The 16,660-nt window shown below is 39.3% G+C and overlaps 1 long non-coding RNA gene across 2 annotated transcripts in view; it reads left to right on the plus strand.

The window, feature by feature from the left end:
• LOC123951831 overlaps nucleotides 1-16,660 on the plus strand; it is a 113,093-nt gene that overhangs the window by 88,688 nt on the left and 7,745 nt on the right. Inside the window, exon 1 of one of the 2 annotated variants that reach the window (XR_006820519.1) lies at nucleotides 2,169-2,376. The exons of the other annotated variant lie outside the window; for it this stretch is intronic. This is a non-coding gene — a long non-coding RNA (uncharacterized LOC123951831). Of the gene's footprint in view, nucleotides 1-2,168; nucleotides 2,377-16,660 lie in introns of those variants that run through there. 2 annotated transcript variants of the gene reach the window in all.

A 16,660-nucleotide genomic window follows, 5' to 3' on the forward strand; every position in this document is an offset into this window, starting at 1 on the left:
TAGGTGGTGATGGGGAAGGACAGGCTGTCATGGAAGCACAGATTTTGTGGGGGGGCCTAAGGAGAAGCTGGGGGTCACACAAGACTCTCTGGATGAACTGATATCAAAAAGTATGAGTTAGCCACAAAAAGAAGGTCAAGAATAGTCTCAGAAGAAAATGTGAAGCATGAAGAAATATCCAAAGGGTAGGATACGCATGATATTTTCAAAGGACTGAGAAATTTTCAATAAGGAGAAGCTGAGAACACAAGCATGGAGATAATGAAACGTGAGCTTGGAAAGGAAGTTTGGGTTGCTCGTCAAAGCCACGCTCAAGGAGCAGAAACGTGGGATCAGAGAGGATAGTGTCATGATCCCACAAGTATGTTAGATGGATTTATGCTGGTACTGTGCGGATAAATGATGGGAGGGGGCAGGACCATTGACAACAAAGCAAATTAGTCAACTCGTAGTCATGCATGAGAAAAGGTGATGACAGCCTGACACCAGGGGAAAGACATGGGAGTGGATGAAATGGGATTTGATTGGCAAGGCATTTAGGGAGCAGATGTGGTCGGCCTCGGTGTTAGTGTGAAGGAGGTTGAGGAAGAAAGGTATCGCCAAGTATCAGCCGTTGATTTCTGGGGACGCAAGACTGGCATTTAATAAAATTGGGAACAGAGGAGTACAAGCTGATTTTGGGGTGAGGGAAAATAGAGCATTTAGTTCTGATGTGCAGAGTTTTAGCTGGCCATTGGATATTCAAGTGAATCCAGAACTTACATATGAGGAAATGAAACTTAAGGAGGTTAATAAGTTGTTCAAGGTTGCACAGACAGGATTTTAGATCGGGATGATCTGGCTCCAGATTCCCTGTCTTCATCACTACAGAACTCTTCTCCAGGGACGTGGGCCTTGACAATCTGTGCTCTCTTTGCTCCTTATTTGAATTTATAGAATGGTGTCAGGATACTGCGTTCTAATTCAGCTCTGCCATTAACTGCTTGATCTTGGGCAAATCTTTAACCTTTGGGGGTCACTGTCTCTAAAAGGAAGTAGTTGAGATCAGGTCAGTATTTTTCAAAGGGGTTTTGTGAGTAAAAGAGGAAGGAGGTCAGGAAAAGAGAGGCATGAACGTGTTTCCCTAGAAAAGGCTTATTACCTGGAAGGATTTCTCAAACCACAAACTCTTACCTGAGTTCTTCTCCCTCCCCCTTCTGATATTCTCCCTAGCAATGGCATTCCTTACAGTTGAAGCTCACAGTCTTGTCTTCAGTTGTATCCTTTAGATATGCTCAGAGAAAAAAACATTGATAACCCAGATGATCTCACATTCCTTCATACGCTCAAAGACACTTCAAAATTCTGTCATTATAAATCACCTTCCTTAAATTATATAAGAGAGTAGTGTTTTTGCTTGTTTTCTTGCTATGTTTTCCTTCATTCAACATGTACTTGCTGAATACTTACTATGGACCAGATCATGTTCTAGACACTTGAGATACAGCAGTGAATAGGACAAAGTCCTATCCCTAGTGCACTCACATTCTGGTGGGAGAGACAGATAATAAACTAAAGATGAACAAAAATATCAGATGGTGATAAGTGCTATGCAGAGAACTTCAGTAGGAGGGCTGGTGGTGATGCTCTCAAAACAGTGTAAATGTGCTTAATGCCACTGAACTGTACATGTAAAAATGTTTAAAATGGTAAACTTAATGTTATGCATATTTACCATAATTTAAAAAAATAACTTTTAAAAATGTAAGGCAAGGTATAATGAAAGGGTGTCTTTAACATGCTAAAAGGAAAAAATAAAAAAATAAACCAAGAAACCCCAAACCCCAGCAACCCATAACTAGACATTAGAATTCTATGTCCAGTGAAAATATTTTTCTAAAATGATGGTGTAGAGGAGAAAAACTTTTCCTTTCTTTCCATCTAGGTTTTGTGGCTGGTCTGATAAATTGACATGAGACAGATTAACAGGAGAAAAACAAATTTAATTACATATATATGAGAGCTCAAAGACATGGGACTCAAGAACAAGCCAGGCAATTGAGACTTGTACATCACACTGAGCTAAGGAATGGGTTAGGGGCCTGGGGCTTCAAAGGGGAGGAGGGTAATTCCTAGGAGGAAAAGAAGAGCAGGTGTCTAGTAATCAGATGTTTGCCCTCCTATACAGCTAGGTCATTCAGATTAGAATCTACCCCCAGCTGCCTTTTTGGGCAGCTTAAATGGTGAAATGGGGATATTGTCAAATAAATAAAAGTTGTTCCTTTCTCTCTTTTCCCTTTTTCTAGATATCCACTTACAATTTTTGTTAGAGCTGAAGGGAATACTACCAGATGAAAACCCAGGCCTACAAAAAAATAATAAAAAGCATTGAAAATGGTAAATATATGTATAAATATAAAATAGCATATTTTAAGTCAATTCTTAAGTTCTTCAATTATGATGGATAAAAAGTTATCTACTAAGAATTTAAAGCTAAATTATGCATAATTATACATTATAAATTATACATTATAAATTATGCATAATGAAAACTGAACAGCTTTGTTGTAAGATCAGAACTAGTTCAAGACTGACACAAGATTCTCACCAGTCCTACTTAGCAGCATAGTAGAAGTCCTAGTCAGTGCAATATATCAGTGCAATAATGCAAGGAAAAGAAATAAAACCAACGTATACTGGAAAAGAAGTAAGAAAACTATGACTGCTTGCAGGCAACATGGTTTTCTACATAGAAAACTTAAGGGATGTATATTAAAAGAAATAAAGAACTCCTAGAACTAATAAATGAGTTGAAAAAAGGCATAGGCTACAAGGTCAATATTTTAAAATCAATTATATTTTAATATTCTAGCAACAAACAATTGGAAGTCAAAAATTTTAAAAAACATATCACTTATAATGGCTACCAAAAATGAAATAGGTAGAAATATAATAAAATATTTGTATAATCTGCACATTAAAGACTATAAAACACTGATGAAAGAAATCAGAGAGGAATAAAGAAGAGATATTTTGTGTTTGTTTATGGGAAGACAAAATATTAAAAGGTTAATTCTCCCCAAATTGATACATGGATTTATCACAACCACAATAAAAAATCCCAGCAGGACTCGTTAGTTGTTGACCATATAACTATTTATATGAAGAGTTTTACATGTAAAGCTTTATATGTAAATTCAAAGAAACTAGAATAAACAAAATGATTTTGTAAAAGAAAAACAAGATTGGAAGGCTCATGCTGCCTGATTTTAAAACTTACTACACTTCTGCTCTGTGAAAGACACTGTTAAGACAAGCTACAGATTGGGAGAAAATATCTGTAAATCCTATATCTGACAAAGAAATCATAGCCACAATATATAAATTGCTTTCAAAATTCAATAATAAGAAAGCAAACCCTAAAAAGATAGGCAAATGATTTGAACAGACACTTCACCAAAGAAGATATATGGAGAGTAATTAAGCACACTAAAAAGGCTCAACATTGCTAGGCATTAGGGAAACCCAAATAAAAAATGCAATGAGATACCCTTACATACCTTTTAAATGTTTTTATTTATTTTTCATTTCTTTCATATGCTTATTGTCTTTTTATAATTAATTTTTTTCTCACCATAGCAGATACACTCCCCAATGTCCACCACCCAGCCACCCCATCCCTTGCACCCTCCACCCCTATAGCAACCCTCAGTTTGTTTCCTGAGATTAAGAGTCTCTTATGGTTTGTCTCCTTTGCTGGTTTCATCTTGTTTCATTTTCCCCTCCCTTACCCTATGATCCTCTGTCTTGTTTCTCAAATTCCTCATATCAGTGAGATCATATGATATTTGTCTTTCTCTGATTGACTTATTTCACTTAGCATAATACCCTCTAGTTCCATCCACATCATTGCAAATGGCAAGATTTCAGGATTTTTTTTGATGGCATCATAGTATTCTATTGTATATGTATATATCACATCTTCTTTATCCATTCATCTGTTGATGGGCATCTAGGTTCTTTCCATAATTTGGTTATTGTGGACATTGCTGCTATAAACATTTGGGTGCACACGCCCCTTCGGATCACTACATTTGTTTCTTTAGGATAAATACCTAGTAGTGCGATTGCTGGGTTGTAGGGTAGCTCTATTTTCAACTTTTTTTTTTTAAAGATTTTATTTATTTATTTGGCAGCGATCACAAGCAGGCAGAGAGGCAGGCAGAGAGGAAAGGAAGCAGGCTCCCTGCTGAGCAGAGAGCCCGATGCGGGGCTCGATCCCAGGACACTGGGATCATGACCTGAGCTGAAGGCAGAGGCTTTAACCCACTGAGCCACCCAGGCACCCCTATTTTCAACTTTTTGAGGAACCTCCATGCTGTTTTCCAGAGTGGCTGCATCAGCTTGCATTCCCACCAGCTGTGTGGGAGGGTAGGAGGGTTCCCCTTTCTCCACATCCTTGCCAACATCTGTCGTTTCCTGACTGATTAATTTTAGCCATTCTGACTGGTGTGAGGTGGTATCTCATTGTGGTTTTGATTTGTATTTCCGTGATGCCAAGTGAGGTTCATATGTCTGTTGGCCATTTGGATGTCGTCTTTGCAGAAATGTCTGTTCATGTCCTCTGCCCATTTCTTGATTAGATTATTTGTTCTTTGGGTGTTGAGTTTGATAAGTTCTTTACAGATTTTGGATACTAGCCCTTTATCTGATATGTCATTTGCAGTATCTTCTCCCATTCTGTCAGTTGTCTTTTGGTTTTGTTCAGTGTTTCCTTTGCTGTGCAAAAGCTTTTGATCTTGAAGTCCCAATAATTCATTTTTGCCCTTGCTTCCCTTGCCTTTGACGATGTTTCTAGGAAGAAATTGCTGTGGCTGAGGTCAAAGAGGTTGCTGCCTGTGTTCTCCTCCAGGATTTTGCTGGATTCCTGTCTCACATTGAGGTCTTTCATCCATGTAGAGTCTATTTTTGTGTGTGGTATAAGGAAATGGTCCAGTTTCATTCTTCTGCATGTGACTGTCCAAATTTCCCAACACCATTTATTGAAGAGACTGTCTTTTTTCCACTGGACATCCTTTCCTGCTTTGTCAAAGATTAGTTGACTATAGAGTTGAGCATCTATTTCTAGGCTCTCTATTGTGTTCCATTGATCTATGTGTCTGTTTTTGTGCCAGTACCATACTGTCTTTATGATTATAGCTTTGTAGTAGAGCTTGAAGTCTGGAATTCTGAAGCCACCAGCTTTGGTTTTCTTTTTCAACATTTCTCTGGCTATTCGGGGTCTTTTCTGATTCCATATAAATTTTAGGACTATTTGTTCCATTTCTTTGAAAAAGTTGATGGTATTTTGAGAGAGATTGCCTTAAACCTGTAGATTGGTCTAGGTAGCATAGACATTTTTACAATATTTGTTCTTCTAATCAATGATCATGGAATGTTTTTCCATTTCTTTGTGTCTTCCTCAATTTCTTTCATGAATACTCTTTAGTTTTCTGAGTACAGATTCTTTGCCTCTTCGGTTAGGTTTATTCTTCAGTATCTTATGGTTTTGGATGCAATTGTAAATGGGATCGACTACTTAAACTCTCTCTTCTGTCTTCCTGTTGATGTATAAAAATGCATTTGATTTCTGCACAGTGATTTTCTATCCTGACACTTTACTGAATTCCTGTATGAGTTGTAGCAGTTTTGGAGTGGAATCTTTTGGGGTTTCCACATAAGGTATCATATCATCTGCAAAGAGTGAGAGTTTGACTTCTTCTTTGCTGATTTGGATGCATTTTATTTCTTTTTGTTGTCTGACTTTTGAGGCTATGACTTCTAGTACTATATTGAATAGCAGTGGTGATAGTGGACAGTCCTGCCATGTTCCTGACCTTAGGGGAAAAGCTCTCAGTTTTTTCCATTGAGAATGATATTTGCTGTGGGTTTTTCATAGATGGCTTTGATGATATTGAGGAATGTACTCTCTATCTGTACTGTGAAGAGTTTTGATTAAGAAAGGATGCTGTACTTTTTGTTTGTTTATTTTCAGCGTAACAGTGTTCATTGTTTTTGCACCACACCCAGTGCTCCATGCAGTATGTGCCCTCCCTATTACCCACCACCTGGTTCCTCAACCTCCCACCCACTCCGCCCCTTCAAAACCCACTGGTTGTTTTTCAGAGTCCATAGTCTCTCATGGGTCATCTCCCCTTCCAGTTTCCCTCAACTCCCTCTCCTCTCCATCTCCCCATGTCCTCCATGTTATTTGTTATGCTCCACAAATAAGTGAGACCATATGATACTTGACTCTCTCTGCTTGACTTATTTCGCTCAGCATAATCTCTTCCAGTCCCGTCCATGTTGCTACAAAAGTTGGGTATTCATCCTTTCTGATCGAGGCATAATACTCCATTGTGTATATGGACCACATCTTCCTTATCCATTCATCCGTTGAAGGGCATCTTGGTTCTTACACAGTTTGGCGACCATGGCCATTGCTGCAATAAACACTGGGCCCTTCTTTTCACTACATATGTATCTTTGGGGTAAATACCCAGCAGTGCAATTGCAGGGTCATAGGGAAGCTCTATTCTTAATTTCTTGAGGAATCTCCACACTGTTCTCCAAAGTGGCTGCACCAACTTGCATTCCCACCAACAGTGTAAGAGGGTTCCCCTTTCTCCACATCCTCTCCAACACACGTTGTTTCCTGTCTTGCTAATTTTGGCCATTCTAACTGGTGTCAGGTGGTATCTCAATGTGGTTTTAATTTGAATCTCCCTGATGGCTAGTGATGATGAACATTTTTTCATGTGTCTGATAGCCATTTGTATGTCTTCATTGGAGAAGTGTCTGTTCATATCTTCTGCCCATTTTTGATATGATTATCTGTTTTGTGTGTGTTGAGTTTGAGGAGTTCTTCATAGATCCTGGATATCAACCTTTTGTCTGTACTGTCATTTGCAAATATCTTCTCCCATTCTGTGGGTTGCCTTTTTGTTTTGTTGACTGTTTCCTTTGCTGTGCAGAAGCTTTTGATCTTGACGAAGTCCCAAAAGTTCATTTTCGCTTTTGTTTCCTTGGCCTTTGGAGACATATCTTGAAAGAAGTTGCTGTGGCTGATATCGAAGAGGTTACTACCTATGTTCTCCTCTAGGATTCTGATGGATTCCTGTCTCACGTTGAGGTCTTTTATCCACTTCGAGTTTATCTTTCTGTATGGTGTAAGAGAATGGTCGAGCTTCATTCTTCTACATATAGCTGTCCAGTTTTCCCAGCACCATTTATTGAAGAGACTGTCTTTTTTCCATTGTATATTTTTTCCTGTTTTGTCGAAGATTATTTGACAAAATAATAAGTTGAGGGTTCATATCTGGGCTCTCCACTCTGTTCCACTGGTCTATGTGTCTGTTTTTATGCCAGTACCATGCTGTCTTGGTGATCACAGCTTTGTAGTAAAGCTTGAAATCGAGTAACGTGATGCCACCAGTTTTGTTTTTGTTTCAACATTTCCTTAGCAATTCGGGGTCTCTTCTGATTCCATACAAATTTTAGGATTATTTGCTCCAGCTCTTTGAAAAATACCGGTGGAATTTTGATTGGAATGGCATTAAAAGTATAGATTGCTCTAGGCAGTATAGACAATTTAACGATGTTTATTCTTCCAAACCAAGAGCATGGAACGGTCTTCCATCTTTTTGTGTCTTCTTCAGTTTCTTTCATGAGTGTTCTGTAGTTCCTCGAGTACAGGTCCTTTACCTCTTTGGTTAGGTTTATTCCCAGGTATCTTATGGTTCTTGATGCTATAGTAAATGGAATCGATTCTCTAATTTCCCTTTCTGTATTTTCATTGTTATTGTATAAGAAAGCCACTGATTTCTGTACATTGACTTTGTATCCTGCCACGTTACTGAATTGCTGTATGAGTTCTAGTAGTTTGGGGGTGGAGTCTTTGGGGTTTTCCATATAAAGAATCATGTCATCTGTGAAGAGAGAGAGTTTGACTTCTTCCTTGCCAATTTGGATATCTTTTATTTCTCTTTGTTGTCTGATTGCTGTTGCTAGGACTTCTAATACTATGTTGAACAAGAGTGGTGAGAGTGGGCATCCTTGTCGTGTTCCTGATCTCAACGGGAAGGCTGCAAGCTTTTTCCCATTGAGGATGATATTTGCTGTGGGTCTTTCATAGATAGATTTTATGAAGTTCAGGAATGTTCCCTCTATCCCTATACTTTGAAGCGTTTTAATTAGGAACGGATGCTGGATTTTGTCAAATGCTTTTTCTGCATCAATTGAGAGGATCATGTGGTTCTTCTCTCTTCTCTTACTGATTTGTTCTATCACATTGATTGATTTGCGAATGTTGAACCAACCTTGCAACCCAGGGATGAATCCCACCTGGTCATGGTGGATAATCTTTTTAATGTGCTGCTGGATCCTGTTTGCTCGGATCTTGTTGAGAATCTTTGCATCCATATTCATCAGTGATATTGGTCTGAAATTCTCCTTTTTGGTAGGGTCTTTGCCTGGTTTGGGGATCAGGGTAATGCTGGTTTCATAAAAAGAGTCTGGAAGTTTTCCTTCTGCTTCAATTTTTTGGAACAGCTTCAGGAGAATTGGTGTTATTTCTTCTTTGAAAGTTTGGTAGAATTCCCCCAGGGAATCCGTCAGGTCCTGGGCTCTTGTTTTTGGGGAGGTTTTTGATCACTGCTTCAATCTCATTACTAGATATTGGTCTATTCAGGTTGTCAATTTCTTCCTGGTTCAATTTTGGGAGTTTATAGTTTTCCAGGAATGCATCCATTTCATCTAGGTTGCTTAACTTATTGGCATATAACTGTTGGTAATAATTTCTGATGATTGTTGAGGGTCCATATCTGGGCTCTCCACTCTGTTCCACTGGTCTATGTGTCTTTTTTTATGCCAGTACCACGCTGTCTTGGTGATCACAGCTTTGTAGTAAAGCTTGAAATCGAGTAACGTGATGCCGCCAGTTTTGTTTTTGTTTCAACATTTCCTTAGCAATTCGGGGTCTCTTCTGATTCCATACAAATTTTAGGATTATTTGCTCCAGCTCTTTGAAAAATACCGGTGGAATTTTGATCGGAATGGCATTAAAAGTATAGATTGCTCTAGGCAGTATAGACATTTTAACAATGTTTATTCTTCCAATCCAAGAGCATGGAACAGTCTTCTGTCTTTTTGTGTCTTCTTCAATTTCTTTCATGAGTGTTCTGTAGTTCCTCGAGTACAGGTCCTTTACCTCTTTGGTTAGGTTTATTCCCAGGTATCTTATGGTTCTTGGTGCTATAGTAAATGGAATCGATTCTCTAATTTCCCTTTCTGTATTTTCATTGTTATTGTATAAGAAAGCCACTGATTTCTGTACATTGACTTTGTATCCTGCCACGTTACTGAATTGCTGTATGAGTTCTAGTAGTTTGGGGGTGGAGTCTTTGGGGTTTTCCATATAAAGAATCATGTCATCTGTGAAGAGAGAGAGTTTGACTTCTTCCTTGCCAATTTGGATACCTTTTATTCCTCTTTGTTGTCTGATTGCCGTTGCTAGACCTTCTAATACTATGTTGAACAAGAGTGGTGAGAGTGGGCATCCTTGTCGTGTTCCTGATCTCAACAGGAAGGCTGCAAGCTTTTTCCCATTGAGGATGATATTTGCTGTGTAACTCTATGGTGAAATAATCTTAGACAAAACAGGAAAAAATATTCAATGGAAAAAAGACAGTCTCTTCAATAAATGGTGCTGGGAAAACTGGACAGCTATATGTAGAAGAATGAAACTCGACCATTCTCTTACACCGTACACAAAGATAAACTCGAAATGGATAAAAGACCTCAATGTGAGACAGGAATCTATCAGAATCCTAGAGGAGAACATAGGCAGTAACCTCTTCGATATCAGCCACAGCAACTTCTTTCAAGATATGTCTCCAAAGGCCAAAGAAACAAAAGCGAAAATGAACTTTTGGGACTTCATCAAGATCAAAAGCTTCTGCACAGCAAAGGAAACAGTCAACAAAACAAAAAGGCAACCCACAGAATGGGAGAAGATATTTGCAAATGACAGTACAGACAAAAGGTTGATATCCAGGATCTATGAAGAACTCCTCAAACTCAACACACACAAAACAGATAATCATATCAAAAAATGGGCAGAAGATATGAACAGACACTTCTCCAATGAGGACATACAAATGGCTATCAGACACATGAAAAAATGTTCATCATCACTAGCCATCAGGGAGATTCAAATTAAAACCACATTGAGATACCACCTGACACCAGTTAGAATGGCCAAAATTAGCAAGACAAGAAACAACGTGTGTTGGAGAGGATGTGGAGAAAGGGGAACCCTCTTACACTGTTGGTGGGAATGCAAGTTGGTGCAGCCACTTTGGAGAACAGTGTGGAGATTCCTCAAGAAATTAAGAATAGAGCTTCCCTATGACCCTGCAATTGCACTGCTGGGTATTTACCCCAAAGATACATATGTAGTGAAAAGAAGGGCCCAGTGTTTATTGCAGCAATGGCCATGGTCGCCAAACTGTGTAAGAACCAAGATGCCCTTCAACGGATGAATGGATAAGGAAGATGTGGTCCATATACACAATGGAGTATTATGCCTCGATCAGGAAGGATGAATACCCAACTTTTGTAGCAACATGGACGGGACTGGAAGAGATTATGCTGAGCGAAATAAGTCAAGCAGAGAGAGTCAAGTATCATATGGTCTCACTTATTTGTGGAGCATAACAAATAACATGGAGGACATGGGGAGATGGAGAGGAGAGGGAGTTGAGGGAAACTGGAAGGGGAGATGCACCATGAGAGAATATGGACTCTGAAAAACAACCAGAGGGTTTTGAAGGGGCGGGGGGGTGGGAGGTTGAGGAACCAGGTGGTGGGTAATAGGGAGGGCACATACTGCATGGAGCACTGGGTGTGATGCCAAAACAATGAACACTGTTATGCTGTAAATGAACAAATAAAAAAAATAAAAAAAATTTCTGATGATTGTTTCTATTTACTTGGTGTTAGTTGTGATCTCTCCCTTTTCATTCATAATTTTATTAATTTTCTTTCTCTCTTTTCTTTTGGATTAGTGTGGCCAATGGTTTATCGATCTTATTGATTCTTTCAAAAAACCAGCTTCTAGTTTCATTGATACGTTCTACTGTATCTCTGGTTTCTACCTCATTGATCTCTGCTCTAATCTTGATTATTTCCCTTCTTGTGTGTGGAGTTGGTTTGATTTGTTGTTCATTCTCCAGTTCTTTAAGGTGTAGAGACAGCTGGTGTATTCTGGATTTTTCAGTGTTTTTGAGGGAGGCTTGGATGGCTATGTATTTTCCCCCTTAGAACCGCCTTTGCTGTATCCCATAGGTTTTGGACCGAAGTGTCTTCATTCTCATTGGTTTCCATGAATTGTTTAAGTTCTTCTTTGATTTCCTGGTTGATGCAAGCATTCTTAAGCATGGTGGTCTTCAGCTTCCAGGTGTTTGAGTTCCTTCTGAACTTTTCCTTGTGATTGAGTTCCAGTTTCAAAGCATTGTGATCTGAGAATATGCAGGGAATAATGTCAGTCTTTTGGTATCGGTTGTGTCCTGCTTTGTGACCCAGTATATGGTCTATTCTGGAGAAGGTTCCATGTGCACTTGAGAAGAATGAGTATTCTGTTGTTTTAGGGTGGAATGTTCTGTATACGTCTATGAGGTCCATCTGGTCCAATGTTTCATTCGATGCTCTTATTTCTTTATTAATTTTCTGCTTCGATGATCTGTCTATTTCTGAGAGAGGTGTGTTAAGATCTCCTACTATTATTGTATTCATATCGATATGACTCTTTATCTTGTTTAATAGTTTTCTTATGTAATTGGGTGCTCCCATATTGGGGGCGTAGATATTTACAATTGTTAGATCATCATCATGGATAGTCCCTTTAAGAATTATGTAGTGTCCTTCTGTATCTCTGACTACAGTCTTTAGTTTAAAGTCTAATTTATCTGATATAAGAATCGCTACCCCGGCCTTCTTTTGAGGCCCATTGGCATGGAAGATGCTTCTCCAGCCCTTCAATTTCAGTCTGGGTGTATCCATAGGTTAAAATACATACATACAAATGTATGTAGGCAACATATGTCTTTTTATCCAATCTGAAACCCTGTGTCGTTTTATGGGCGCATTTAGGCCATTCACATTGAGAGTGATTATTGAGAGATAGGTTTTTATTGACGTCGTGTTACCTTTGAAGTCTTTCTCTCTGTAGATTGTATCTATATTTCTGTTCAGTGATATTCTTAGGATTTTTTCTCTTTTATAGGACCCCCCTTAATATTTCCTGCAGTGTCGGCTTGGTGGTTGCATAGTCTTTTAAGCCTTGCTGATCTTGGAAACTCTTTATCTCTCCATCCATTTTAAATGTCAGTCTTGCTGGATAGAGTATTCTTGGCTGCATGTTTTTCTCATTTAGTACTCTGAATATATTTTGCTAGCCCTTCCTGGCTTGCCAAGTCTCTGTGGAAAGGTCTGACCTTATTTGAATGGGCTTTCCTCTGTATGTAAGGAGCTTCTTTGTCCTAGCTGCTTTTAAGAGGGTCTGTCTTGAAACATAATTCCTCATTTTAACTATAAGGTGTCGTGAGGACTTTCGAGAATCTAAAATCTTGGGAGGAAATCTCTCTGCCTCTAGTACGTGAACGTTGTTTCCAGTTATGAGATTGGGAAAATTTTCATAGACAACTTCTTCCACTATATCTTCTAGACTTCTTTCTTTTTCCTCCCCTTCAGGGATTCCAATAATTCTGACGTTGGAATGTTTCATGGCATCATTTATTTCCCTGATTCTGTTTTCGTGGCTTCTGAGCTGTTTGTTCCAGGCTTCCTTCTGATCCTTTCTCTCTGTTTGTCCTCCAGATCACTAATTCTATCTTCTGTCTCAGTTACCCTAGCTTTTAGAGAATTTAGATTAGATTGGAACTCATTGAGAGCATTTTGAACATCATCCCTGGTGGCTTTCAGTTCTGCCCTAACATTGTGAACATCATTCCTGGTGGCTTTCAGTTCTGCCCTAATCAATTCTGTTTGGTTATCCATGGCTTTCTCCAACCTAGCTATTGCCTGGGTAATTGTTAGCCTGAATTCCTTTTCCGACATATTGTCTATGTCAATAGCCATTAGCTCTGTTGCAGAAAGTCCATCCTCTGTATTTTTCTTCTGTTGTGTATTCCTCCTCCTAGTCATTTTGGTAAGAGATGACTGAACAGATTCAGCTGGACTTATCGATTGTGGTGCAGTCAAGGTGCACCCTGGAACGCTTCTGTGCAATCAGGGTTCCCCACCCAAATGAGAGAAAAAAGAAAAGAAAAAGAAATAGAGAAGAAGAAAGAAAAAAAGAAGGAAAAGAAAAAAGGAAAAGAAAAAGAGAGAGAGAGAGAGACAGGAAAAAAGGGGAAGATAAAAGAGAAGGCTCAGTCCAAATGGGCCCCAAGGTAAGATTTATGAAGTATACAAACAAAAACAGACAAACAAAAAGACTGATAAAAGAATATGGCAAGAGAAAAAAATATATATATAAGCAAAAAAAGGGAAGAACCTCATCGGAAAGAACCCCAAGTATAAGATTTATATATTATCAGGACAAAAACAAATTCACAGTAACACTGGCAGAAGGAAAAATTGGGAGAGTGGTTATAAATTCTCAGTGTGGGCGAGGAAGGTTATTTTGATTCTTCCTGGATGTATCTTGATGTTTTTGTTAAGGGACTCAACTTTCCTAAGTTATAGGGGGATTAGAAACTGGTTTGCCTATAGGGGTAGCATTGATTGGGGAAAGGGGATTACCTTGAAGTTTAACTCTATATGTATAGTAGAAAATAAAAATGAAAAAAGAATAAACTAGACTAAACTAAGTTAAAATTAAAAAAGAATTAAAAAATAGAAAAGCAAAAGAAAAACACAGGTGTATGTATCAAAAAGTTCAGGTTAGAAGGTTATTAAGGAATTTGATGTACTGGACATCTCAGTGTGATGGTAGATAGGTTAAAAAATTATCTGTATGTATTAAAAAAAAAAGAACCAGAATATTGGTAAAGAGTTAAAAATAAAAGTTGTGTTTATGAAGTAGTGGTGGTTGTTCTCTTGTAGTCTTTTTTTTTTTTTTTTCCCTTCCTTCCTGGTTGGTTTTCTGGGGGAGGGGCCTGCCACGTGGGTTTTCAGACAATGATGTTCCCTGAGTTAGGTCCTCCTGCTCCCCTCAAGGGGGTGGGCTCTGAGGAAACTGTTTTTTTCAGGCTTTTGTTCTCTGGGGGTTTTTATGTTCTTTCATCTGTTTTCTCTCGCCTTGACAGCTTTTGATGGCTTTTGGAGTTTTAGAGGAGAGCAAATTACACCCCGACCTCCCTCTCAGAGAGAAGCCTCAGAATGTTCTGCAGAGCTGCTGGCAGAGTCGGTTCTGAGTCACGGTCCCTGGGGATGAAGGAGGGCCTCATTGTACCCAATACCAGGGCAGTGGCGGCTGTCTATGCAGCTCCAGACCGCCAGAGAGGTTCCGAGCAGAGATCGCACACCGAGATTTTCCCGCTGTCCCGGGCTGGGAATGTCTGTTTTTTTCCGGATGCCAGAGCTCCAGGCTAGCACCTATGAGCACCTCTCCCAAGGGAGGGTGTGGGACGCGCGCGTTTCAGGATTGCCGTCTAGCCAGGCTCCCAGCCCCTCACGGGAGCCGGACCCCACTTATTCTCTGGCGCGCTGGCAGCTCAGGTGCACTGGCGGCTCAGGGACGGAGACCTGATTTCTCCGCCGCACTCTTTCTGGCTCAGCGCCAGGGGAGGCTGTCCTGGGTCTGGGGACTTAGGTCCCTGTCCCTAACCGCCCAGATTCCCACTATTTCCCCCCACAATCCTTTGCTCTTTGTTTTTTGAGTGCTTTCAGCCAGACTCCAAGTTAATGCTGGTCCCCAGACGCAGGGCATTCTCCTATTGATGTATTACTTTCTAATCGGCCACCTCTGGTGGCTCCCTCCCCCTTTTGTTTATCTTCTGATATCAGTCCGATGTTCCCACTCTGCTTTACCTGCCACTGGCATCTTCTGCTTCTGTAGAGATCCAGACGTATAATTCTGATCTCAGGCTGATTTCATGGGTGGTCGGAGTTCTTTGGTAGGTAATCAGCTCACTTTAAGGTACAGGTTGAAACAGCGCCTCCTCCTACTTCCCTGCCCTCTTGACTCCCAGGATGCTGTACTTTTTCAAATGCTTTTTCAGCATCTGTTGAGAGGATCATATGGTTCTTGTTCTTTCTTTTATTAATGTATAGCATCACATTGATTTGCAGATGTTGAACCAACCTTGCAGGCCAGGAATAAATCCCACTTGGTCATGGTGAATAGTCCTTTTAATGTACTGTTGGATCCTCTTGGCTAGTATTTTGGAGAATTTTTGCATCCATGTTTATCAAGGGTACTGGTCTGTAATTCTTTTTTGGTGGGGTCTTTGTCTGGTTTTGGGATCAAGATAATGCTGGCCTCATAAAATGCATTTGGAAGTTTTCCTTCCAATTCTCTTTTTTGGAAGAGTTTCAGGAGAATACATATTAATTCTTCTTTAAATGTTTGATAGAATCCCCCTGGGAAGCTCTCTGGCCCTGGGCTCTTGTTTGTTGGGAGATTTTTGATGACTGCCTCAATCTCCTTACTGGTTATGGGTCTATTCAGTTTCCTATTTCTTCCTGGTTCAGTTTTGGTAGTTTATATGTATCTAGGAATGCATCCATTTCTACCAGATTGTCAAATGTGCTGTCATATATAGTTGCTCATAATATGTTCTTGTAAGTGTTTGTATTTTTTTGGTGTTGGTTGTGATTTCTCCTGTTTCATTCACGATTTAATTAATTTGGTGTTGGTTGTGATTTTTCCTCTTTCATTCATGATTAATTAATTAATTGATTAATTTCATTCATGATTTTATCTCCTTTCTCTTTTCTTTTTGATAAGTCTGGCCAAGGGTTTATCAATCTTATTCATTCTTTCAAAGAACCAGCTCCTAGTTTCATTGATCTCTTCTACTATTCTTTTGGTTTCTATTTCATTGATTTCTGCTCTGATCTTTATTATTTCTCTTCCCCCGCTGGGTTTAAGCTTTCTTTACTGTTCTTTCTCCAGTTCCTTCAGAGGTAGGATTTGGTTGTGTATTTGAGACCTTTCTTGTTTCTTGAGAAAGGCTTATATTGCTATATACTTTCCTCTCAAGAGTGCCTTTGCTGTATCCCAAAGATTTTGAACATTTGTGTCTTTTCATTTGTTTCCATGAATTTTTAAAATTCTTTAATTTCCTGGTTGACCTATTCATTCTTTAATAGGATGCTCCTTAGCTTCCATGTATTTGAGTTCTTTCCAACTTTCCACTTGTGGTTGAGTTCTACTTTCAAAGCGTTATGGTCTCAAAATACACAGGGAATGATCCCCATCTTTTGGTACCAGTCGAGATCTGATTTCTGACCCAGAATGTGATCTATTCTGGAGAATGTTCCATGTGCACTAGGGAAGAATATGTATTCTGTTGCTTTGGGATGGAATGTTCTGAATGTATTTGTGATGTCCATCTGGTCCAGTGTGTCCTTTAAGCCCTTTATTTCCTTGTTGGTCTTTTGCTTAGATGAACTGTCCATTTCATTGAGGGGGTGT

The sequence above is a fragment of the Meles meles genome, chromosome 10, assembly GCF_922984935.1.
Source record: "Meles meles chromosome 10, mMelMel3.1 paternal haplotype, whole genome shotgun sequence".
Classification (NCBI taxonomy): domain Eukaryota; kingdom Metazoa; phylum Chordata; class Mammalia; order Carnivora; family Mustelidae; genus Meles; species Meles meles.